This window comes from Scyliorhinus canicula, chromosome 16 (genome assembly GCF_902713615.1).
Source record: "Scyliorhinus canicula chromosome 16, sScyCan1.1, whole genome shotgun sequence".
NCBI lineage: Eukaryota > Metazoa > Chordata > Chondrichthyes > Carcharhiniformes > Scyliorhinidae > Scyliorhinus > Scyliorhinus canicula.
In genome coordinates this window covers 123,187,355-123,212,988 of record NC_052161.1, presented here as the reverse complement: position 1 = coordinate 123,212,988, position 25,634 = coordinate 123,187,355, and the positions used below count along the sequence as shown (strand labels likewise).

The 25,634-nt window shown below is 45.5% G+C and overlaps 1 protein-coding gene across 8 annotated transcripts in view; it reads right to left on the bottom strand.

Annotated features, from left to right (window-relative positions):
* The window catches only part of zgc:154075 (uncharacterized protein LOC556929 homolog), a 332,990-nt gene that overhangs the window by 68,756 nt on the left and 238,600 nt on the right, over positions 1–25,634 (bottom strand). The window lies entirely within an intron of this gene.

Genomic DNA, 25,634 nt, shown 5'->3' with positions numbered 1-25,634 from the left:
ACACACTTTGACTCAGCTCACAAGAAGGCAGACAGAGCATCTCGCTGTCTGAAATCAGATAAACAGTATGGTCCATACTCCTGAGAATGGCTGTAGTATAAAAGATACTGGGGGCGCAATTCAGCCATTGTGCCTGACATGGATCCGGGAGCAACGAGAGAATCGCTCAAGTGCCCCAAATCTGTCTCCGCACGGGGTGCCGGGCTGATCACCAGTCACCTGACTCCCTCTGCCAGGCTCATTTAAAATCCTGGATGCCGGATTCACCAGCCGAACAAAATGGCGCCCCGATCTGTGAACAGCTCGAAGAAGCTCCCCGATGCCAAAAAAAGGGCAAAGTGCCGATGAATAGTGTGGTGATTCTCCAGGCTGCAGTCACTGAGAATAACACCGGCAAACGTTCCCCAAAGCAGACTTAGTTCCACTGAATCTCGCACCCTGGAAAACATTTCTGTTGGCTTTCACTGTTCATTTCTAATTGTCTTGAATTACATTTTACCAGTTTTCTGCAGTAATTTCCTGTTCAGCTTTATGAACCTCAGCAACTACACATATCCTCTCGACTGAGAAGTACTACACTCCATATGCTTCACCCGATGTGTGTCTATGTATTTACATTGTGTATCTATCATATGTCCTATGTTGGTCATGTATGGAATGATCTGTCTGGACTGTACGCAAAGCAGTACTTTTCACTGTACCTTGGTACATGTGACAATAAACCCAAATCCAAATGTCTTGTACAATTGGTCACATTTTGCATGTATGAAAATGATGTGGCCTGTTCAGCCTCGGAAAACCTAACAGCTCAGTGCTATATGACGTGCTTTGTGGAATATGTGGAACCAGTCCTACTCCCGACTCTTTTCCCTTGCCTCTTTTCCAGTAGACTGATGACGGAGTGTGTCCCTGCTCTCACTCTGAATTAGGAACTTTTGTCAATTTTGCTTCCAGTTGCTATCCTCCTTTGACCTTTACCTATTCTACCTCTGGTTCTTTCCTTACTCCATTCCCCTGTCTCTGCGGGCAGGCTATCATTAAATATTCATTGTAAGCCCAACTGATTCTTGCAGCTTTTGACTACACTTCCTTACAGTCTGCTTCCTGTAAGGACTCCATTCCATTCTCCCAGCATGGGCGGCATGGTAGCACAGTGGTTAGCACGGTTGCTTTACAGTGCCAGGGACCAGGTTCGATTCCCACTTGGGTCACTATCTGTGCGGAATCTGCACGTTCTCCCCACGTCTGCATGGGTTTCATCCGGGTGCTCCGGTTTCCTCCCACAAGTCCCGAAAGACGTGCTTGTTAGGTGACCCACGCCGACCGTGCAGGGCCACCTTTCAGCGGCGGAGCAATGCGCAGCTCTCCGGCGCCGTGCTAGCCCCCTGAACAGCAGTGAATTACTGGGCCTGGAGGCTCGTTGACACCAACGTGCACCACTCCGGTGTTTACGCCGGCATCAACATTTAGCCAGGATTTCGGAGAATCCAGGCCACGATGTGAACAAGGGACATGCTTAAAGTTCAACAAGGACGTCACTGACGCAGAGTTTTTATTGGCCAGTTAGGCTAGCAGCAAGTAATGAGTCAAAAGTGGAGACAAAAGTGGAGTCCTGACTGTGAGTCTAACAAGTCCATCAGTTGGGCTACAATTGCTGCTGGCTCCAACAGACCCAGGCTACAGTTCAAAATTATTATAAAAGCAGCTATTTGTTCAAGTTCCACGCATTCCCTGGACACTGCAATGGGACAGTCTGTTGTTTTATAGGGACTGTGTAGAACAGACAGGAAGGGGAAGTTACTTTCAAATGGCACTGCAGTAAATCTAGAATTGGATTTTCAGATTCAATACTTTAAACAAAAGCAGCAGTCAAGATTTTATTTGCATATATTTAGGAAAGGGCGGGAATCTTCGGCCGCACCCACCCGGCGACCAGAAATTCCCGCCCGAGGTCAACAGACCTTTACATGGTCCCCGTCCCAACTGTGGCGATCTTGAGGCGGGCCAGGCCGAAGAATCCAGCCCAAAGTGATCAACCTCTTATGATGATGCCAATTAAAGTCTTTCCATTCAATATTCCTTCACCATCCAACTTTAAAATCTGGATTTTCCAAGTCAAAGTCGGTCACTCAAGGGAAATAAGTGAACTTTCCCAACCCACATGTGAAATGCCTTTTTATGAAGGTTCATGCATGTACATCTGAAATAAGATTATATAGTTGATGAAAAGGTCTCCCTCTGGTTTGATGTTCCTGAACGTTGGTTTTTGTTTTTGGCTTTGTCCTGATTAATTCACACATTTTATCTGTAATGCTTTCTTCAACAGTTGCAGGTTAACAGGTAAAGAAACAGAAGATGATCCAAAAGTTGAAGTGCAGGGAGTTCTAGTATTCTGGCTGTATGTCCTTTAATTGAAATCTGGCTTTGCGGTCTGGAAAATGGCTGTGTAACAACATTGACTGTATAATGTAATTCATTGTGAAATGCTTTGGGATATTTCTAAGAGATGTGAAGTACAGTATAAATAGCAATCTTTCTTTATTAGAACTAGGATTTGATCCCCCCCCCCCCCCCCCCCCCCCCCCCCCCACCCCCCCCCCCCCCCCCCCCCCCTCCTTGTCATTTGCTGGTAAACTTGTCATTTCTTGTTCCATCATTTTCCTTTTTATGTGCAAATATTAATGAGCATAGCTGTCTGAACAAATTTTATGGAACTTCCAATATTGTTGCACAACAGGCACAGCCCTCAGCTTGTTATTTTCAGTTCAAAGGTTAATTTTGCTCCATTTTATCACTTAACATTAACCATCTGTTGGAGAGAAGTTAATGACTTTACTTACAGGACATGTGTAAACATATCATTTTGGTCTACAGCTTGATTTGTCCTTGCCAAACAATGCCACATTCATACTCTTCAACAAACTGTACCAACAAATGGTATGTTGGCCTTCATAGCGAGATGATTCGAATATAGGAGCAGGGATGTCTTGTTGCAATTATACAGGGCCTTGGTGAGACCACATCTGGAATATTATGTGCAGTTTTGGTCTCCTTATCTGAGGATGGATGTTCTTGCTCTAGAGGGAGTGCAGCGAAGGTTCACCAGACTGATTCCTGGGATGACAGGATTGACGTACGAGGAGAGATTGAATCAGTTAGGATTGTAATTGCTGGAGTTCAAAAGAATGAGGGGGGGATCTCATAAAAACCTGTAAAATTCTAACAGGACTAGACAAGGTAGATGCAGGAAGGATGTTCCTGATGATGGGTGTGTCCAGAACCAGAGGTCATAGTCTGAGAATGCGGGTGAGACCATTTAGGAGAGAGGAGAAATTTCTTCACCCAGAGTTTGGTTGGCCTGTGGAATTCATTACCACAGGATGTAGCTGAGGCCACAACATAGTATGTTTTCAAAATGTAGTTAGATATAGCACTGGGGGCAAAGGGAATCAAAGGATATGGGGGGAAAGCAGGATTAGGCTAATGAGTTGGATGATCAGCCAGGATCATAATGAATGGCGGAGCAGGCTCGAAGGGCCGAATGGCCTCCACCTGCTCCTATTTTCTATGTTTCTATACTCTTCAATGAGGCTCAATCGATAGTGATTATGAACAAGAGCAATGGCTGATACTGTTCCTCCCCCTGTTCTTGGGACTTTGAGGGCAATTGTAACACCTACCTCTGTCACAACTCAAAGCAGCTCACTCTACAAAGACCAGGGATCGAGCTTTTGGCCTTTTGTCATGTGCATCACACTCATTGGAGTTTACCCATTGCTCTGAATCATTAGATTTTGCAGATTCTGTCCAGTTAATTGCTGGCTTTCCTTGAATGTGGATTCTAATTAAAGATCTTACCATGAATTTATCCTCAAATCTTGGGGATAATTAACACTGTAATACCTGATTTTTAAAAACCATTCTCTGTTGGCCATCTGGAAACTGTACGTTGATGTCGATGAGAGGGTTACATCAGAGCTCAATAATGCCTTAATTTTACAGCCAGGATCACAATAGAATGGTTTAAATTGATCACAGTAAGAAGTCTTACAAGACCAGGTTAAAGTCCAACAGGTTTGTTTCAAACACGAACCTTCGGAGCGCAGCTCCTTTCTCAGGTGAATGGAGAGGAAGGAGCAGTGCTCCGAAAGCTCGTGTTTGAAACAAACCTGTTGGACTTTAACCTGGTGTTGTAAGACTTCTTACTGTGCTCACCCCAGTCCAACGCCGGCATCTCCACATCTTAAATTGATCAGGCATTGAAGCACTAATTTTCCCCAGTTACTAAACTGCCTGCTGATACTCACACAAAGAAATATCTCTTTGTTTATGTATCAGAGGCTGTCAGCCCTATTGCCCATTCAGCCAAACCCCAGTGTCAGTCAGTACCTCCAAGAAAGGAGGGCAGCTAGAAAATTAGGAGAAATTAAATATCCAACATGGGTAAACCTCAGGGTTTTCACATATAATTCAAATCAGATGCACATTATGTTTTGTTAAAATTGAAATCTGAAGTATTCTGAAAGTCCCAGTGTAACGAGAATTCTGGTCGTGCCACAAAAGTTGAGAGGTTTAAGTCATGCCAAACAACTCGGATGCTACATTATACAAGAAATCACCACTGGATTCAGCAGGAAGTTGACACTATTGCTACTGCTGATTCTCGGAAATATTTTTGACTACAAAAGACACAAGGAAACCTTACAGGTGAGTGTTGGTAGACTGTTTGATAGCAGCAACACCACAATCAAATGTGCACTTTCTAAATAGTCACATCAGGAAACTTCTGAGAATCAAGAACCCAAGTTTATTTTTTCACCCTCTCTAACCCAGTGGCGGAGTGGCCCCTTGCAGTGAGGTGACGGCCCAGTAATCAAGCTGAGACCATAGCTCTATACTTTAGTGTTACACCAGGTATTGCCAGTAACCATGAGGCAATTTCAAAGCCCAGAACTCCTCCCCAACACCGGTGTAACATGATCTTTTCTTTCTTGACTGCTTTTCCGCCTCCGTGGAACTTTTGTTGAAAAGCTACAGAACTTCTCCCATCCTTTCTTTCCCCGACAAACTGCAGACTCTTAAAGCCCAGTCTTATTAACCTAATTATAATAAGTACTTCTTGGCCATCCCTCCTTTGCACTGTGGGACTGGATCCTCTTGAGATTTATCCTCCCCCATTCAAAGTCCAGTAGCATGACAACAACAGCCCTTTTAAAAAATGAGAATTCTTGTGGTTTTGGAGAGTGGGAGTTTTCAAACTGAATTAGTTCTGGGAAAAGACAAGGATACATACACTAAACAAGCTACAACTCATCCAGAACACTGCATTCCAAGTCATATTCTTCACTCCTATGTCAGCTTCCATTGACACCCTGTTCTTCAGTGATATGATTTCAAAATCCTTGACCTTGTCTTCCAATGTTTTCATGGATTTAAGTGGCAATCTTCTCCAACCCTACCTGCCTATAGTTTCTCCCTCCTCCAGTCTCTGATCGATTGTTTACCCCTTTCTCTGTTCCACCAATGGGGACAAATCCTCCAACAGCCCTGTTCTCTATCATTCTCTTTCTAAACATCTTTGTCTCTCTCCCCATGTATTAAAAATCACTTCTAAATGGATCTCTTCAAAAGTTCTGCCGACCATTTTTCAATATCAAAACCTAGAATGCTGAAAATTCACAGTCGTTTTTGGGAGAGTGGGTGACCTCTGGGTTGGAGGTTCCGGGTTTAAGTCCCATTTCAGGCGTTTGGGGGGGGGGGGGGGGGGGGGGGGTGACCCTCCCATAGTGCATTTGGGCTTGGAAGGGGTTGAGGATCGCTTTGTGGGCTAGAGATCGGGACGCCTGATCTCTTGCTACACTGAGGAGGCACATAACTGGGCTATGTGTGGCCTTCTTTTAAAAATATATGTAAAGTACCTACTTCATTTTTTTTCCAAATAAGAGTCAATTTAACGTGGCCAATTCAGCTATGCTGCACATCTTTGGGTTGTGGGGGTGAGATCCACATAGACACAGGAAGGCTATGCTTGGCCGCAGGTTTGCTGCTGAGCTCCCCATCTAAACGGGGTGGTGTTTTATAGGTTGTGTTTCTCGGCACTGCGAACACCAGGAAATGCGTGCCTAAACGCGCTCGCTATGGGACTTTGTTCCCATTTAGTTAAATCCCATCCTCCTTTTCGCAAAGGGTTGTGAATCTGTTGTTATGGGCCAGGGTTTAGAGAACGCCAAAGTGTATCATAGAGTTCACCTGACCCACGACTTTTACTAGATTGTGGTATGGGGAGCACACGGCCCACTCTACAGGTGTGGTGCAGCAGAAATTTAAAAGTAATTTTTAAAGCAAAACAATGTTTATTCAATGAACTCAGTTAACCTTTTTAAAATATACAGTGAACATCTTAGCAACCATCAATTCAAATACACCCCCCAAAGAAAACAACATTCCAAGTAATACTTAAACTTTCCTTTGTACAGAAGCACATCAGGTTTAAATTCTCTACTGAGAGCAGTTATCACTCTGAATTCACCAAACGATCTAGAGATAGTCTTTAGATTGCAGAGTGATCAAAATTACACCTTCTTTGACTGGCTTCAGCTCCAACACTAAAACAAAACCAAAAGACACAGACACACCCAAGCTTTTCCTCAAAGCGAAACTAAAAAGCAGAGCCAGAGCTCAGCTCCACCCACACTCTGACATCACTGCAGCCACTTGAGCAGCCAAACATTTCTCGCCAGAGTGCAGCGGATGGTGGGAGATTGAGTAAATTTGAGGAGATAGACAGATTTTTAATTAGTAAAGGGTTGACGGGTTGTGGAGAACGGACAGGAAAGTGGAATTGAGGCAGAGATGAGATCAGCCATGATCATTCTGAATGGCAGAGCAGGCTCAACAGGCTGAATTTCCCACTCCTGCTCCTCGTTTTTACGTTAGAAGATTTGGAAGAGCAGGATAGACAAATATTTCAGAATTGAAGTATTACACCAAAAGGGGCTGGTTTAGCTCACTGGGCTAAATCGCTGGCTTTGAAAGCAGACCCAGGCAGGCCAGCAGCACGGTTCGATTCCCGTAACAGCCTCCCCGAACAGGCGCCGGAATGTGGCAACTAGGAGCTTTTCACAGTGACTTCATTTGAAGCCTACTCGTGACAATAAGCAATTTTTTGATTTTCAATTTTGAGCTATTTTTCTTTCAAATGAAGATGAGACTGCTGTGCATTTCCAGCAATTTTGCACTATATCCCAAATTTCCTATATTGTTGGGAAAGACACCACCTAACTTGAGGTATGATTTGCAGATGCTGCATCATCTCTACCTTTACTGCATTGACTTAAGTGGATTCCAAGTATTAAAAAAAAAAATGCTTTATCCCGAATAAAAGTTCAATTGATCTTGTCCCAAGAATATAGGCTTATTGAATTAAACTGAAAGTCCCATTTGCAAAAGCTTAACAAATACACAGTGAGACCATCTTTTTCAACGAACCGAACTAAATGTCAGGTTATTTGAAATGAAACTGTGCAGCTTTCCATCCAATAACCTTATTTAGAATATACTCATACTGTGTAAAGCTTGATATGGAAAAGTCTGTTACAGGTGCATCAAGAGGATACTGTGGATAGATATGTTAGATGAACTGATTGAAACTATTAGTACTTCTATGATGTAGTTTTTCTCTCCTGAAGTCACTGACTCTTGCTGGGGTACTGCTTCATAAATGGCACCAGATTTTCAGTATCTTTCCCAAAATTACCATTCTTCACACCTACACCTAGAACATGACTGTGGTAGTATCAAAAGGAGATCCTGTGGAGCAGTAGGTAGTGCCCCTATGGGCCAGAAGCTCCTGGTACAACTCTCACTCAGGACTTGATGGCTACTTAGGAAATCATAGGCAAAGGAACTGACTACTAGAGATGGTGGCTATTGCTGGAACGACACCCACTAGAGTCCATCGTTGCAAAGCAACCCAGACAGAGGTTAAGTGATGGCGGGAGGGGTTTCATGAGATGGGGATTGCAGGGAAGGGGATGAAATGAAATGAAAATCGCTTATTGTCACGAGTAGGCTTCAATGAAGTTACTGTGAAAAGCCCCTAGTCGCCACATTCCGGCACCTGTTCGGGGAGGCTGTTACGGGAATAGAACCGTGCTGCTGGCCTGCTTTCAAAGCCAGCGATTTAGCCCTGTGCTAAACAGCCCCAGGATATAAGGGGCTTGGGCAGCAACAGCAGAGAGATGGCTCTCAGCAGGTCCCACCTTGCCAATGCTGGGTCTCTCGATCTGTTACTGTGCCTTTGAACGAGGGACTCCACCTCTCTGCTTCCCAGGAACCCACACAACCCGCCCACCCACTGGGTTAATATCAATGGTGGTGGGAAGAGGCCATGAATTGGGCATTAATTGCCCCACGGGTCTCAGTTGGCAGCAGGGTAGAAAAGCAGTCCACAGTTACTCCAAAATCCGCCATGCTTATAGCCAAGCCATCCAGCTGCAAAATACTGGCAGCTACTCAATGATTGGAAAACTGCCACAGTATGTCCTGTTCACAAAACTCAGGACAAAGCCAAGTACCATCCCAAAGATCAACTCTCAATCACCGACAAAGGAATGGGGGCGGCACGATGGCACAGTGGTTAGCACTGCTGCCTACGGCGCTGAGGACCCGGGTTCGATCCTGGCCCTGTTTGTGTGGATTTGCACATTCTTCCCGTGTTTGCGTGGGTTTCACCCCCACAACCCAAAGATGTGCAGGGTAGGTGGATTGTCCACGCTAAATTGCTCCTTAATTGGAAAAAATGAATTGGGTACTCGTTTTTTAAAAAATAAATTTAGATTAGCCAATTATTTTTTTTAATTAAGGGGCAATTTAGCGTGGCCAATCCACCTACTCTGCACATTTTTGGGTTGTGGGGGCGAAACCCACGCAGACACGGGGAGAATGTGCAAACTCCACACGGACAGTTACCCAGAGCCGGGATCGAACCTGGGACCTCAGCGCCGTGAGGCGGTTGTGCTAACCACTAGGCCACCGTGCTGCCCTTGGGTACTCGTTAAAAAAAAATGTAAAAATCAATAAAGGTGTGCTGTCATGGAAAGCAATTTAGAATTCGCAATTATCTTTTTCCCAATTAAGGGGCAATTTAGTGTGGCCAATCCACGTAGCCTGCACATTTGTGCATTGTGGGGTGAGACCCATGCAGGCACGGGGAGAATGTGTAAACTTGAGGTCGACGTGGTGGCGCAGAGCTTAGCACTGCTGCCTCAAGGCAGAGGACCCGGGTTCGATCCCCGCCCCGGGTCACTGTCTATGTAGAGTTTGCACATTCTTCCTGTGTCTGCGTGGGTCTCACCCCCACAACCCAAAGATGGGCAGAGTAGGTGGGATTGGTCATGCTAAATGCCCCTTGTGGTAGTCTGTGTAGAGGTATTACAGTACCTAGTAATGCTGGAACACCATTGGTAGATAATGTATGCTTTCCTTTGGTCGAGCCTATATGGTAGCTCCGCCGTGCAAGGCGGGGTATAAGAGCCCGTGCCACCCCAGCAGCTTCCTTTCTGTACCTGAGCGGCTGGGGGAAACATCTAGCTTATTAAAGCCTTCAGTTGGACTACAACCTCGCTTTAGTAGTCATTGATCGTGCATTACCCCTTAATTGTAAAAAAAAATAATTGGGTACTCTAAATTTTAAAAAAAGAATGTGCAAACTCCACAAGGACAGTGACCCGGGCCAGAATCGAACCCGAGTACTCAGCGCTTTGAGGCAGCAGTGCTAACCATTGCGCCACTGTGCCGTCCATGGAGCTAATAATTACCTGCACACAAATATTCAATTTGGGTTCTGTCAGGACCACTCAGCTTCTGATCTCGTTACAGCCTTAGACCTTGCATTCACCAGAGCTGAATTTTAGAAGTGAGGAGTTAGGGACTGCTAATATAAAACAAAATACTGGACAATAGCTGCAGGTCTGCCAGCATCTGTGGAGAGGACTAACAAGGACACCAAGGACTAACATTGAGTCTGGATGACTCTTAGTCAAAACAGTCTCTGTTACATCAAGGTAACATTGCATCAGAAGTGTTAGTAAAATTGAAGGAGAATTAGGAGTGATTTCACCACTGGCTATAGTCAAACCTGCTACAAAGGAGGATGGGTGTCATTGGAGGCCAATTGTCTTGGTCCCAGGACATTATTCGAGGAATTCCACATGGCAGTGTCCCAGACCCAACAACTTTCATCTGCTTCATCAATAATCTCCCCTCCAAACAAGGTCAGAATGTTCACTGATGATTGCAGTCTTCATTCACAATTCCTCACATAATGCAGCAGCCAGGGGCACTTACAGCAAGAGATGGGTAACATTCAATCTTGGGTTGATAAGTGGTAAGTAAGTTTTGTGCCACACAATGACCATCTCCAACAAGAAGTCTAAGCCACCTGCCTGTAATATTCAATGGGATTACCATTAGCAAATCCTCCACCATCAACATCCTAGTGTTTATGATTGACCATAAACATAATTGGACCAGCCACATAAATACTGTGGCTACACCAGCAGGTCAGAGGTTGGATATTCTGTGGCAAGTAACTCGTGTCCTGACTCCTCAGAGCATCTCCACAAAGTGCAAGTGAGGTCAGTCAAACTTGCCCAGATGAATGCAGCTGGAGTAATACTAAATAAGCTCAACAACAGGGACAGCACAATGGCGAAGTGGTTAGCACTGCTGCCTGAAGGCACCGAGAACCCGGGTTCGATCTTGGCCCTGGGTCACTCTCCGTGTGGAGTTTGCACATTCTCCCCGTGTCTGCGTGGGTCTCACCCTCACAACCCAAAGATGTGCCGGGTAGCTGGATTGGCCACGCTAAATTGCCCCGTAATTGGAAAAAAAAGAATTGGGCACTTTATATTTAAAAAATAAGCCCAACAACATCCAGGACAACGCAGGCCCCGTGATTAGAACCCCACCCACCACCTTAAACAGTCCCATTCACTACTGGCACAATGTATCTGCACAGTATAAATTCTGCAAGATGCAATGCAGTAAATCACCAAAGTTACTGTGGGATTGCCTCTCAAATATGCAACTCCTACCATCAAAAGAATAGGAGCAGCAAATACAAGGGAACACCATCGCCTTCTCAATGGTAAATATGTATGGACAATAAATTCAGGCCTTGCCACCAATATCAACATTAATTTTCTGAATTAATAAAAAAGAAAGCCAAAACATTTCATAAGCTTGCCACCCGCAGTTCAGTGCATCTGATATAGTCTGGGCTGATAGTGTGGTTTTAAATACAAAGCTCCCTCCAGCATTCAGCTTGCACTTTGCTCTCCAAACCCTCTTTATTGCCTCTATATCAGTTGCTAAGCAACTAAATGTAATTTGCAATTTGCTTCACTGCACCAATCACAATGTTGTTTCCTTTCAAAGACAGCAATCACAAACCAGTTCCTCATGCAGCAGTCATTGATTGGTTTGTTTAAAGGCATAGGACAGAGTTAATGCAAAACTACATTTTACTGAATAAATGTTACAGAAAGCACAAGAGAATAGCACTTTTTGCAGGTTGAAATGATTCTTGAAATGTGTTCAAAGAACAAAGTTAGGGAACATACATTAATAAATACACCAAATAAGTTACCATTTGTTTAAATAAAGGGTATTTTGCAATCTTTCAACTGCTGAATCCCAATCTACAGCCTACAATGCTTTTTAAAATATCCAGATTCCTTTTTTTTTAAAAAGCTAATTTTATTATGAATTTAAAGTATCCAATTTTTTTTCCAATTAAGGGGCAATCTACCGTGGCCAATCCACTTACCCTGACCCACACAGACACGGGGAGAATGTGCAAACTCCACACGGACAGTGATCCAGGGCTGGGATCGAACCCAGGACCTCGGCGCCGTGAGGCAGCAGTGCTAACTAAAACATCCAGATTCTCAAAATGATTTAGGATAAGAATTAAATTTGTGGTATGCCACAAACTCACAAACTGATTCAGATCATAAGGGACTGAGACCTACACAGGATTAGGACATACATGTTCACTTGAGATCGTTTGGTCGGTGGTAAATAAGGGTCCTCCATGTCAGATCCTTCCTGTACGACCAAAGTCTCAGTGCTTCCACGTGCTATCTTTGAAGCGGCTACGGTGGGCAAAACTGTCACCCAACTCCTTCTGGAAAATATCTTTGCAAAGCAATTCTGGAAAATGGTCTTTCTCAAGGTTCATCAAGCAACTCTGTTGGGGTCCTCAAGGATGTGCACCGAGATAAACATCATCTCAGAGAAAGGTGCTTTTTGGTCATCCCAAGACATTGCTGGCACTCCAGTGCAAAGAGCCGAGGACAGAGTGCAGACTGACACATTCCAAGATCCAGAACTATGGGTTGTGGGGTACAATAAAGCTTGATACAGTTGCCACAAAGGTTTAAAGGAGAAAAGCCACTGACTATGGCTCTCCTGCCCCGAGGCGGAAACCCTGTAAAATCCCTCAGGCTGTATGCACCAGAAAATATTGCATTTGGAAGATGCCTTTTTTTTTGCAATTAAGGGGTAATTTAGCATGGCCAATCCACCTACCTTGCAGTGGGGTGAAACCCATGCAGACACGGGGAGAATGTGCAAACTCCACACGGAGCCAGGGCCGGGATCGAACCTGGGTCCTCGGCGCCGTAACCACTGTGCCGCCCTGGACTTGAAATGTAAATGTACATTGTAATTAGAATGTGTGTGAGGCACCACATGTGCTGTACTGTCAGAAACTATATTGCAAGTCATGTAAAGTCAAATTTGAAACATTATGCAATGTACTTTTTTTCTATATTTTTCCAAAAAAGAGGCTTGTTCACGTAATAGTGTTGCCAACACTTCAGGATTAACTTAAAGATGATTTGTGTCAGGAATTCAGGAGAAGAATCGCAGGGACATTAAAGCATTTTCCTTTACAATTTTTCAAACACTTGTTTATTTACCTTTAAAAATGTTGGGACAAAATGGCTGTTTGGTTGGGCTGTCATGCTATGAAACCGCCTGTGAACCCCTCCCCCCCACCGGCACACACAAATATACTTCATTCAGAATTGTAAAAGTTCATGACAGAACGGTGCACCTTGGGGATGGGACACACTACTGCCATTATGTGCAGGTGGTGTAAAAGTGAATGCTTAAGGCAGTGTTTGGGGTGCCGATCAAATGAACTGCTTTATCTGGATGGTGTTGAGCTGCTTGAGTGTTGTTGGACCTGCACTCATGCAAGTAAATGGCGAGATGGAGAGTATTCCATCACACTCCTAAATTATGCCTTGTGGATGGCAGACATGCTTTGAGGAGTCAGGAGGTGAGTTACTCATTGCAGAACATAGAACATACAGTGGAGAAGGAGGCCATTCAGCCCATCGAGTCTTCCCAAATTCCTAGCCTCTGACCTGCTCCTGCAGCCACATATGGCTGGTCCATTTAACTTTTGGTCAATGGTAACGCACAAGAAGTTGATTGTCACCTTACTATGGCCTGCTGAAATCAGACATTCAGTACAGACATTCAGTGCGCTTTGGGACTTTCCTGGCCTGACTTGGCAAGTGCTCACCTGGCAGTACATTTATACACTGACCACTATCAGGCATCATAGGAGATTAATTTAATCAATACAATTTCACCTTCATCGAATTGGTTTAATTCCATCTCAAAATAATTCTAAGGATTTTTTCCAACTTTAAACTCATCTATTCCAAGCCGTTCTATCAATTAAATGACACAAATACAGGATACTGACATTGAAAAAAGGAAAATGACCCATATGTACAAATCTATTTTTATTTATTCTATCACTTTAGTTCTTTTTCTGTTTTCCCCTTCACCATTTCCCATAAGCCCATACCCAGGAAGGGTCAACCTATCGGCCTTGCTCTATTTCTGACAGTGCCATTTCTGCAGGACCCATCAAGAGTCATTTTAACATATCCTGCCCAGCAGAAACAAAATAGTTAATTTTACATCCCACCTACTACCCCCAGCCCAAGTTATATAAACACACGGGTTTCAGGACAGTACATGACGGAAGGAAAGGACAGGATTCCCAACTGAGAATTATATAAGAAAACTGGGCAGTAGATTCATACTCAAGAGGAAATTCATTTATATTGTTTTTTTACGTATCCTCAGAACATGCCAAAGTGCTCCACAACCAACCACCTTTATGAAATGTAGTGAATATTAAATACTTAGACTGGGAGTTCCCAAACCGGGTTCTATGGGAGCCTCCCAGGGTTTCCATGCCAGGCCTGGCAGATTGATACCATTCGAGTTTTGTGCTGTTTCCAGCTCGCCCCATCAGTGGTTAACTGGTCAAGAATACCTCTGATTGGACGACTGGAAAGAGCACAAAACTTAAATTGTATTGATCAGTATGAGTGTGGACAGCAAAGCAAAGGTAAGAGCGGGCCTGAGAAAGGTTGGGAGGGGTACGGGTCTCGGGAATGTACAGTGTTGCGTGCGAGGAGTGGGACTGCAAGGCCTACGAGGGATGCGAGAGCTCCTGCTCGCCTCCAAATAATTCCACGCTACCGTTGACTTATGGGCATCTCTGACTTTGTCTATATAAATGTTTCTGGAACATACCTCTCCATTCACCTGAGGAAGGAGCAGTGCCCTGAAAGCTAGTGTTTGAAACAAACCTGTTGGACTTTAACCTGGTGTTGTAAGACTCCTTACTGTGCTCACCCCAGTCCAACGCCGGTATCTCCACATTACGTGCAGAGACACAGAGGAGCTCTGTAAGATGACACATCAGACATTGCAGCACACCATTCAATACTGAAGTATCAGCCTAGATTTAATACTCAAGTCCCAAGAGAAAGGCTTTTCAAACTGTGGGTTGCGACAACCAGTCGGGTCACAAGATGAGATTTTGTGGTTGTGTGTTCTGAAGCAACAACGGCTGCCGTGGAGCTCAAATTGCTTTCTGGCAGTGCAGGGTCCATTTAAATCCTCGTGTTTCTTTCTAATGCTAGGCGTAGCCTAATCGACTGCTCTTTGAGGCCCAATTAGGCTGCTGCAAAAAAGTCTGTGGAAAGGTTTCTGTATTTTTTGTAGAAATCTTGCATTTTCCCCAACACTCAACCACTGTTCCCCAATCACCTGGTCAACAGCTCATATATTCACCCCCCCCCCCCCCCCCCCCCCCCCCCAAATTCTCACTCTGTGGTGGTGCCAAAAGTTTGGAAAGCACTTTTCTAGAGGGTTACTTAAACTTTGGGGCATTTCTGCCAGATCTTTCAAGATGCTATGTAAATGAAAGCCTTTCTTCTTTCATGTGTGTATGCCTTCAAACAATTTTATTTTAATTCCAGCCAGCTGGGACAGGAACCAGGAATCTGAAATGAGAGGCTGCCAGGCAGTTTTAATGTGGTTTACATCTTGTAATTGCAACTGTGTGGCTCAACATGAACATCATACTACAAAACATTCAAGTTAAACAGATGATTTGAATGTTAACAAATGCAGTGGAATTGCCTGGTCAATATGTGGTGCTGAAGATTTGGTGGATGTAAAACATTTCATGGCACTATGGAGAGTCCTGCCTAGTATCCTGACAACATTTATCGCTCAACCAACAGCAATCAAACAGATTAGCTGGTAATTGTCACAAAGTTGTTTGTGGGACCTTGCCGTGTGCATATTGACTGCCACATGTATGTCCTACATTGCAACAGTGAGGACATTTCAAAAGTAATATAAATGCAAATCAGTCAGCCAGTCGTTCTTTCTGTGTATTCATCATTGTTTTGTGGATAAATATTTTTTTTAAAATAAATTTAGATTTCCCAATTCATTTTTTCCAATTAAGGGGCAATTTAGCGTGGCCAATCCACCTACTCTGCACATCTTTGGGTTGTGGGGGCGAAACCCACGCAAACACGGGGAGAATGTGCAAACTCCACACAGACAGTGACCCCGGGTCCTCAGCGCCGTAGGCGACAATGCTAACCACTGTGCCACAATGCTGCCTTTTGTGGATAAATATAGCTATCATTTTGTACACAGCAAGGTCTAACAAATGGTAATGAGATGAATCACTGGTTAATCCGTTTTTGGCAATGTTGGATGAGAGATCGACATTGGCCAGTGCACCGTAAAAACTCGCCTGTCTTTCTTCAAATTATGCTATGTGCTCTCTCTCATCCAAATGAACATGAAAAATGGCACCTCTGTCAAAGCAACATCCACGGTACTGCGTTGAAGTGTCAGCCCAGTTGTCCTTGAGTGCAGCTTCAATCCAAAACCTTCCGACTCAGAGGAAGAGACAATCGTGTTACTAGCTGAGGCAAGCTAATACTAGAAAGTTTGGGTTGATAAATGTTAAGTAAATACAACATTGAACTTGTCCATGAGCTGCCTCACCAAAGGTTAAATCATGGTAGCACAGTGGTTAGCACTGTTGTTTCACAGTGCCAGGGATCCAGGTTAGATTCCCGGCTTGGGTCACTGTCTGTGCAGAGACTGCACCTTCTCCCAGTGTCTGCGCGAGTTTCCTCCGGATGCTCCGATTTCCTCCCACAAGTCCCGAAATGCGTGCTATCGGGTAATTCGGACATTCTGAATACTCTCTCTGTATACCCGAACAGGTGCCGGATTGTGGCCTCTCGGGGATTTTCACAGTAACTTCATTACAATATTAATGTAAGTCTACTTGTGACACTAATAAAGATTATTATTATTGTTACTACTGGTTGAATATGCAGGTAGTATATTCTCGCCCCTGCCCGCCGCCAGGATAGTCCAGTCCCTCCGGAAATCAATGAACTTTTGACTAAACCGCGAAATCCCCCATGGCAGGTCCCACCACGATGGAGCTTGGAACTCCCAGCCAAAGACTTTCTTTAAAACAGAGAGTGATGAATATTGTCATCCTTCATAATTTACATTTTTGCAATAATATTATTAAAACTTAGATTAAAATACTTACAGACAGTATTTCTGCTCTCTCTAAGGACTCTGCCCCAAGATCAGCAAGTGAACCTAGGTGTTAACTTTATACGCAAGTGGTATTTGAAATATATGGGTTGCTTAATTGGAATACAGAGGCAGGTTCCAGGAAGCAGGTTAAGATGTTGTAACTGTTAACTGTAAAGTTATTTCTTTGTTTCTAATTTGCTTAATTCTGTGTTAAACTTAAAGTTTGTTTTTATATAAAAGCTGTCTACTGGTCAATGTTATCACTCCTGTGGTGCAGTAACATTTCCTCACAGTTTTACCAAATGAAAATAGAATCATAGAACCTCACCGTGCAGATGGAGGATATTTAGCCCATTGAGTTTGCACCGGCCCTTGGAAAGAGCACCCTACTTAAGCCCACGTCTCCACCCTATCCCCGAAACCCAGTAAGCCTACCTAACCTTTTTGACACTAAGGGACAATTTAGCATGGCCAATCCACCTAACCTGCACATCTTTGGACTGTGGAAAGAAACAGGAGCATCCTGAGGAAACCCACGCAGATACGGGGAGAAAGTGCAAACTCCACACAGTTACCCGAGGACAGAATTGAACCTGGGTCCCTGGAGCTCTGAGGCAGCAATGCTAACCACTATGCCACCATGCCGTCCTACAGTTGGGTTTTAATCCGGTATCTTAACCAAATATGGGGTTCAGGCCTGGACCCATAACAAGGGCTCAATTTTCCATTTGGCTAAGTGCAGTGGTGGCTGGGAAATTTGGCATGATTCCCACTGGGCAGTGAACAAAGAACAAAGAAAAGTACAGCACAGGAACGGGCCCTTAGGCCCTCGAAGCCCATGGCGACCATGCTGCCCCTCTAAACAAATCTTCTACACTTCCTGAGTCCATATCCCTCTATTCCCATCCTGTTCATGTATTTGTCAAGATGCCCCTTAAATGTCACTATCATCCCTGCTTCCACCACTTCCTCCAGCAGCGAGTTCCAGGCACCCACTACCCTCTGTGTAAAAAAACTTTCCTCGTACATCTCCTCTAAACCTTGCCCCTCGCACCTTAAACCTATGCCCCCTGGTAATTGACCCCTCTACACTGGGAAAAAGCCTCTGACTATCCACGCTGTCTGTGCCCCTCATAATTTTGTAAACCTCTATCAGGTCGCCCCTCAACCTCCGTCGTTCCAGTGAGAACAAACTGAGTTTATTCAACCGCTCCTCATTGCTAATGCCCTCCATACCAGGCAACATCCTGGTAAATCTCTTCTGCACCCTCTCTAAAGCCTCCACATCCTTCTGGTAGTGTGGCGACCAGAATTGAACACAATACTCCAAGTGTGGTCTAACTAAGGTTCTATATAGCTGCAACATGACTTGCCAATTCTTATACTCAATGCCCCGGCCAATGAAGGCAAGCATGCCATATGCCTTCTTGACTACCTTCTCCACCTGTGTTGCCCCTTTCAGTGACCTGTGGACCTGTACACCTAGATCTCTCTGACTTTCAATACTCTTGAGGGTTCTACTATTCACTGTATATTCCCTACCTGCATTACACCTTCCAAAATGCTTTACCTCACATTTGTCCGGATTAAACTCCATCTGCCATCTCTCCACCCAAGTCGCCAAACGATCTAAATCCTGCTGTATCCTCTGACAGTCTTCATCGCTATCCGCAATTCCACCAACCTTTGTGTCGTCTACAAACTTACTAATCAGACCAGTTACATTTTCCTCCAAATCATTTATATATACTACGAACAGCAAAGGTCCCAGCACAGATCCCTGCGGAACACCACTAGTCACAGCCCTCCAATCAGAAAAGCACCCTTCCATTGCTACTCTCTGCCTTCTATGACCTAGCCAGTTCTGTATCCACTTTGCCAGCTCACCCCTGATCCCCTGTGACTTCACCTTTTGTACCAGTCTACCATGAGGGACCTTGTCAAAGGCCTTACTGAAGTCCATGTAGACGACATCCACTGCCCTACCTGCATCAATCATCTTTGTGACCGCTGCGAAAAACTCTATCAAGTTATTGAGACACAACCTCCCCTTCACAAAACCATGCTGCCTCTCACTAATACGTCCATTTGCTTCCAAATAGGAGTAGATCCTGTCTCTAAGAATTCTCTCCAGTAATTTCCCTAACACTGATGTAAGGCTCACCGGCCTGTAGTTCCCTGGATTATCCTTGCTACCCTTCTTAAACAAAGGAACAACATTGGCTATTCTCCAGTCCTCCGGGACATCACCTGAAGACAGTGAGGATCCAAAGATTTCTGTCAAGGCCTCAGCAATTTTCCTTAACCTTATTTGCCAATTACTTTTCGTGACCTCTTCTAGCCCTCCTGACTCCTTGCTTAAGTTCCTTCCTACTTTCCTTATATTCCACACAGGCTTCGTCTGTTCCCAGCCTTCTAGCCCTGACAAATGCCTCCTTTTTCTTTTTGATGAAGCCTACAATATCTCTCATTATCCAAAGTTCCTGAAATTTGTCATAGTTATCCTTCTCCCATCACAACAACCCTGTTGTTTTTACTCGTTTCCAAAATCTGTCTACCTATCTGCTCCTCTATCTCCCGCTGGCTGTTGGGAGGCCTGTAGTAAACCTCCAACATTGTGACTGCACCTTTCTATTTCTGATCTCTACCCATATAGCCTCGCTGCCCTCTGAAGTGTCCTTTCGTAGTACAGCTGTGATATTCTCCCTAACCAGTAGAGCAACTCTGCCACCCCTTTTATGTCCCCCTCTATCCCGCCTGAAACATCTAAATCCTGGAATGTTTAGCTGCCAAACCTGTCCTTCCCTCAACTAGGTCTCTGTAATGGCAACAACATCATAGTTCCAAGTATTAATCCAAGTTCTAAGTTTATCTGCCTTGCCCGTAATACTTCTTGCTTTAAAACATATGCACTTCAGGCCACCAGACCCGCCGTTTTAGCAACAACTCCCTGTCTGCTCCTGCTCAGAGCCATACTGGCCCGATTCCTTAGTTCTCCCTCAATGCTTTCACCTTCTGACCTATTGCTCCGGTACCCACCTCCCTGCCATACTAGTTTAAACCCTCCCGCAGGGCCGGCTCAAGGCACCGGCAACTCGGGCTGTCGCCCGGGGCGCTATGTGCTCGGGGGCGCCAGAGACTCGGGTCCCGCGCATGCGCAGTTGGGCCGGTGCCAACCAGCGCATGCGCGGTGGCCGCCCGCCCCCAGGGCGGCCCCCCGGCTCGGTCCACCCCCCCCCTCAGTCCCCCCCGCCCCGCCCTCGGGTCTGCCCCCCCCGCCCCGCCCTCGGGTCCGCCCCCCCTTCGGGTCCGCGGGGTTGGAGCCGGTGAGATCAGACAGTGTGTAACCCGGGGAGGATGGAGCCAGTGAGATCAGACAGTGTGTAACCCGGGGAGGATGGAGCCAGTGAGATCAGACAGTGTGTAACCCGGGGAGGATGGAGCCAGTGAGATCAGACAGTGTGTAACCGGGGAGGATGGAGCCAGTGAGGTCAGATAATGTGTAACCCACATTAAATGTGCCGAAAGCATGCAGTAATAATAACATTTTGATGTGTACTGTGGATATTTCCTGGAGTCAGGCAGTTGCAGGCATGAAGTAAAAGAAAGTAACCTAATTTATCCTGTCAATATTTGTCTCCTTTTCACTGCTACGATGATCAGATCAGTGAATGATGGAGTGCGGAGGAATCACATGGTGGTTCGTAAACAGGAATGATAGACCGTAGAACAACAGGATTGTGAGAATGTGACGACATGGAGAATGCAACAGGGAACAATTAACTGCAATGGTTTTGTGCTAATTCAAACCACATTGGTTGTCTCTTGGATTTGTGCACGACCCAGTTCACTGAGGAAAGAAGTCCTGTTTATTCTCTCTTTCACATCTCTCTTCCCACCCCCTCCCATCTGAAGGTATTTGCTCTTACCCTTGACTGCGTGCTTCTCCACCCTGTGCTTACTTTGCCTTGAGCCTTTTCAATTCCGTCCCATTATAAACTGTGTTCACCATTTGCAATTTAACCTTGAGATCTAGTGGGAGTGGAATTCCCGTGAATGGTGGGAGTTGACTATTTCCATTTGCAGTTATTTACTCTCAGTAATTTCCTTCATTGCCAGGGGAACAACCTGTGAGATCTTAGTCCAAGAGTTGGTTGTTATAATTTATACGTGAAAGACAGTGAAACATTCAGTGTCAACTCCTGTCTATGTATTCTCTGGTCTGGGAGTGGGACCATCATCTGGAATCCTGGAATTTCCATACCTGTGAAACAGGGTTAGAACTAGATGGTTCAAAGAAGGGTAGTTTGCTGTTTTCTCCCCCCACAATAGCAGATTATTTGGATGACCCCCCTCGGGTCCGCCACCCCCGCCCCTCCTCGGCCTCGCCCCCCCGCCCCTCCTCGGCCTCGCCCCCCCGCCCCTCCTCGGCCTCGCCCCCCCGCCCCTCCTCGGCCTCGCCCCCCTCCCTCCCCCCCCCCCCGCGCGCCCCCCCCCCCTCGGCCCCGGCCCCGCCCCCCTCGGCCCCGCCCCCGCCCCCCCGCTCGCCCCCCCCCCTCGGCCCCGGCCCCGGCCCCCCCCCCCCCCCCCCCCCCGGCCCCGCCCCCCCCGGCCCCGGCCCCGCCCCCCCCAAGGGCGCCGAAGTTCAGCTTGCCCGGGGCGCCAGCAACCCTAGAGCCGGCGCTGCCCTCCCGTGTGACACTAGCGGGACAGTTAAACGCGTGCAATCGTTTGCTTTTCAACTCAGTATTTTTGGATTAGCGGGGACCATGGCAATTTTTGTGGTGGGGTGGACAGGAGATTGTCAGCCCATTCTCTCCCACCCCCTCATTATCTCATGGAGTCGAAGGTTCTGGCGCTATATTTAAACAGCATCCGGACAGGCATTCACCCATTGCAGGCAAGGAGCTGTGTGTTACTCCTTCAGAGTCCTTAGGGCTGCAACACATACTGGAGAAGCTTGCAGACATGAGCAATCATACAAGGGACATACAAGAGCATTGCTGTTCGCTCATCTCTAGACAAAGGCACAGCTGGCAATACACCCATAGTTGAGTCAGTGCTCGCTGTCGCAGTCCACGTTCATCAGCCTCTTGACCTCATAGAGGCCCTGCCGCGGCACGGTGGCGCAGTTATTAGCACTGCTGCCTCATGGCGCCAAGGACCCAGGTTCGATCCCGGCCCCGGGTCACTGTCCGTGTGGAGTTTGCACATTCTCCCTGTGTTTGTATGGGTCTCACCCCCACAACCCAAAGATGTGTGTACACAGTAGGTGGATTTGCCACACTAAATTGACCCTTAATTGGAAAAAATGAATTGGGTACTCTTGATTCTTTGGTCCTCTCTCATTGCCCTATACCAACCGGTGATGGGGCATCCATCTTCTCATCTCGATGAAAGCCATTACCAAGGCAGGGCTGCTTGCAGCCACCATCATCAATGCCTCAGTGTATGTGTGAACAGTTTCGGCACTTGAAACCCCAATAACAGATCACCTCCGAGGTAAAAAAGGGAGCAAAAGTGGAAGGAGACAGAGCACTCCCCGGGACTGTTATGCCGGTAACCTATCGGACCCAGCAGAAACCCGGCCCAAAACGTGGAGGGAACTCGAGGTGCGGCAAAGTCCGATAAAATGGCAGCAGCAGGTGAAGGGTCGGCGTCTAAGGGAAAAGTTCAGACAAACGTTTAATGGCTTTTATGGGCAGCACGGTAGCACAGTGGTTTGCACTGTTTCTTCACAGCACCAGAGCCCCTGGTTCGATTCCCAGCTGGGTCACTGTCTGTGTGGAGTCTGCACGTTCTCCCCGTGTCTGCGTGGGTTTCCTCCGGGTGCTCCAGTTTCCATCACAAGTCCCTAAAGATGTCCTGATAGGTAATTTGGGCATTCTGAATTCTCCCCCCCGTGTGCCCGAACAGGCGCTGGAATGTGGCAACTTGGGCTTTTTCACTGCTTTAATGCAAGGCTATTTGTGACAATAAAGATTATTTTATAAAGGACGAACTCCGGCACCAAAGAAGAAAAATGCAAGGGAACTTGTCGAGGGCCTTCGAGGGTGCAGTAGCACCTCTGCAGGTAACAATGGACTGCATGAGGGCAGCACGGTGGCACAGTGGTTAGCATTGCTGCCTACGACGCTGAGGACCTGGGTTCGAATCCCGGCCCTGGGTCACTGTCCGTGTGGAGTTTGCACATTCTCCCCGTGTCTGCGTGGGTTTCACCCCCACAACCCAAAGATGTGCAGGTTAGGTGGATTGGCAACGCTAAATTGTCCCTTAATTGTAAAAAATAATTGGGTACGCTAAATTTATAAAAAAAACAATAGACTGCATGGAAAAGTGCCTCAAGGTACAAGGAGCGAAGCTGCGAGAGGTGGAGGCGCTGGTCTCCGATCAAACTGATCGGATCCCTGGATGCAGAGGTGGGAGCCCTGGAGGACTTATGTAAATCGCCCAAGGTGAAGGTTGAGGAGCACGAAAATAGATCCATACGGCAGATCCTTCGAATCGTGGGGCTGCCAGAAGGCATGGAGGGGACGAGCACCACAAGATGAACACCTAACGACTTCTGCTGTAAGTTGTGTGGACATTAAATGAAGACAGCATTGGACTTGGCTGAGTTGCCTCTCTAGTGCCACAGCTGTGTGACATACTCTTCCACCTAACATATGGAGAAAAAATGTAAGGTAAAAAAATGTGCTTCGTATTTGAAGAATCGTATTGCAGCAGGTTGAGCACCTTCAAGAGAATGGGAAGAGGAAAAAGAAAATTGGAAAAAATAAAAAAATAAATAATATTATAAACAAAGATGCCTAACAAGGCAAAGTTTTTAAATGAGTATAAAGGTGCATGCATATTTATGTTGGTGTTGGCATATCAGCTTCACCCTCTGTGTGAAAAAGGCTGTAATTGCATGAAATTTCATGTCAAAACATACAATGAATGAAATTTTAATAAAAGAAGGCAGCTGACAAAGGTATATAACAAAGCTCTGCCAGTGTGAAAAAAATAGAACAGCGACAGCTCAAAAGAACATCTGACACGTAACCCATCAAGCCATGTTTCACCAATCAGCACTTCATTCACACAACCAATGAAACAACTCCGAGTGCAACATGACACCACACAGGTGAGACAAAGAAACCACCTGTTGTCAACTTCAAAACTACACAAAGAAAACCTCTAAAAACGGAGTGAAATAATACACCATGTTACACGGATATATATCAGCATAGTCCCTGCATGGTCTTGTCTTTTATTCAATGTGTGCAATGTCTTGTCTCAAACTCAACAAGCACAATGCTGAAGGAACTACAGGTAGAACTTCTGATTAATGAACTTTGTCCATCAAACTCAAGCTGTTCATATGCTACATTCCTGTGTGTTATGTTTACACAGAAGTGTTAACTTGTTTGCTTTAAAAAGGTTATTACGTTAAAGAAAATAATGCACACATAATGCAGTATCAACATATTAAACAAGATAATAATTATTTTATATTCCATTGTGGGATGTAGACATTTCTGATTTACCAGGCTATTTCGGAGGGCTGTCATTACTCAGTTACAATGCTGTGAGTTTGGAGTCAGATATAGGACAAGCAAGGACAGCAGATTTGCTTTCTTAAAGGTCATTAGTGAGCCAGATGTATTTTTATGAAAATGTGGTAGTTTCCTGGTCTCCAATAGTAATACTAGATTTTTATTCCAGATTAATTTTAATCAAATTTAAATCCCACAAATGATGTGGTGAGAATTTGAACTTATGGTTCTGGATTGTTCGTGATGGCCTCTGGAATACTGGCCCAATAACATAACCACTAAAATGGGTATTTACACAAAGAGCACACACCCCCAACTGGCAAGCCCGAGACCAGCTCAAGATTGGACCAGAATTGCATCTTGGGCCTGGTTAACATTTTCGTGCCTGTCAGATCTCCAGGTGCAGCTCGCCCATTTTAGAAAGGTGAATTTTAAGCCACTTACCTGTTTGTCAGGTGTGGAGGGAATATTTCAGCTCCTTCTGATACAAAGGTATGTTTAAAGAATAACTTTTTTTAAAACTCAGGTTTTGGTTGGCAGTCACTACTTCTGCCTCAGGCTCAGTTTTTAGACTTTTTCTATCCAATTTCCCAGTGTGCAGGCTAATACTTGCATTGAGTCATATATGTATTAACAGAAGGAACTAACATCTGTTTTAGATGGTCGATCCCAATGTTTTAAAAATGGCCCAACTGACTATCATGTCAGATGTCTAGCATGTATGACTTAGGCAAAGGACATTGGTCTCCAAAATTGGCCCTTGTATCCATTTTATGCTTATAAGCTCCAATTTGTACCCACTAATTCAGAGCAGAGAAAACATGCAGAACAGCTCTTATCTTTAGTTTACACAAGAGGAGACATTGGATCATACACAGGTTTATAGACCAATATTTTCAGAGGTCTGTGATTCCATTGGTACTCTGGAGATTGTGTTGTTTACGTTTAAGATTAAAGATAATGGGGGGGATATGGCTATTTGGGATCTGAGGTTCTTGTGCCACGGTGAAATGAGACTGCCGACACCAAATCATGATTGTCTCTTAAGACTTAAGACAGTCAGGGCAGGAAGGTGGCGCAGTGGTTAGCACTGCTGCCTCACGGCGCCGAGGTTCCAGGTTCGATCCT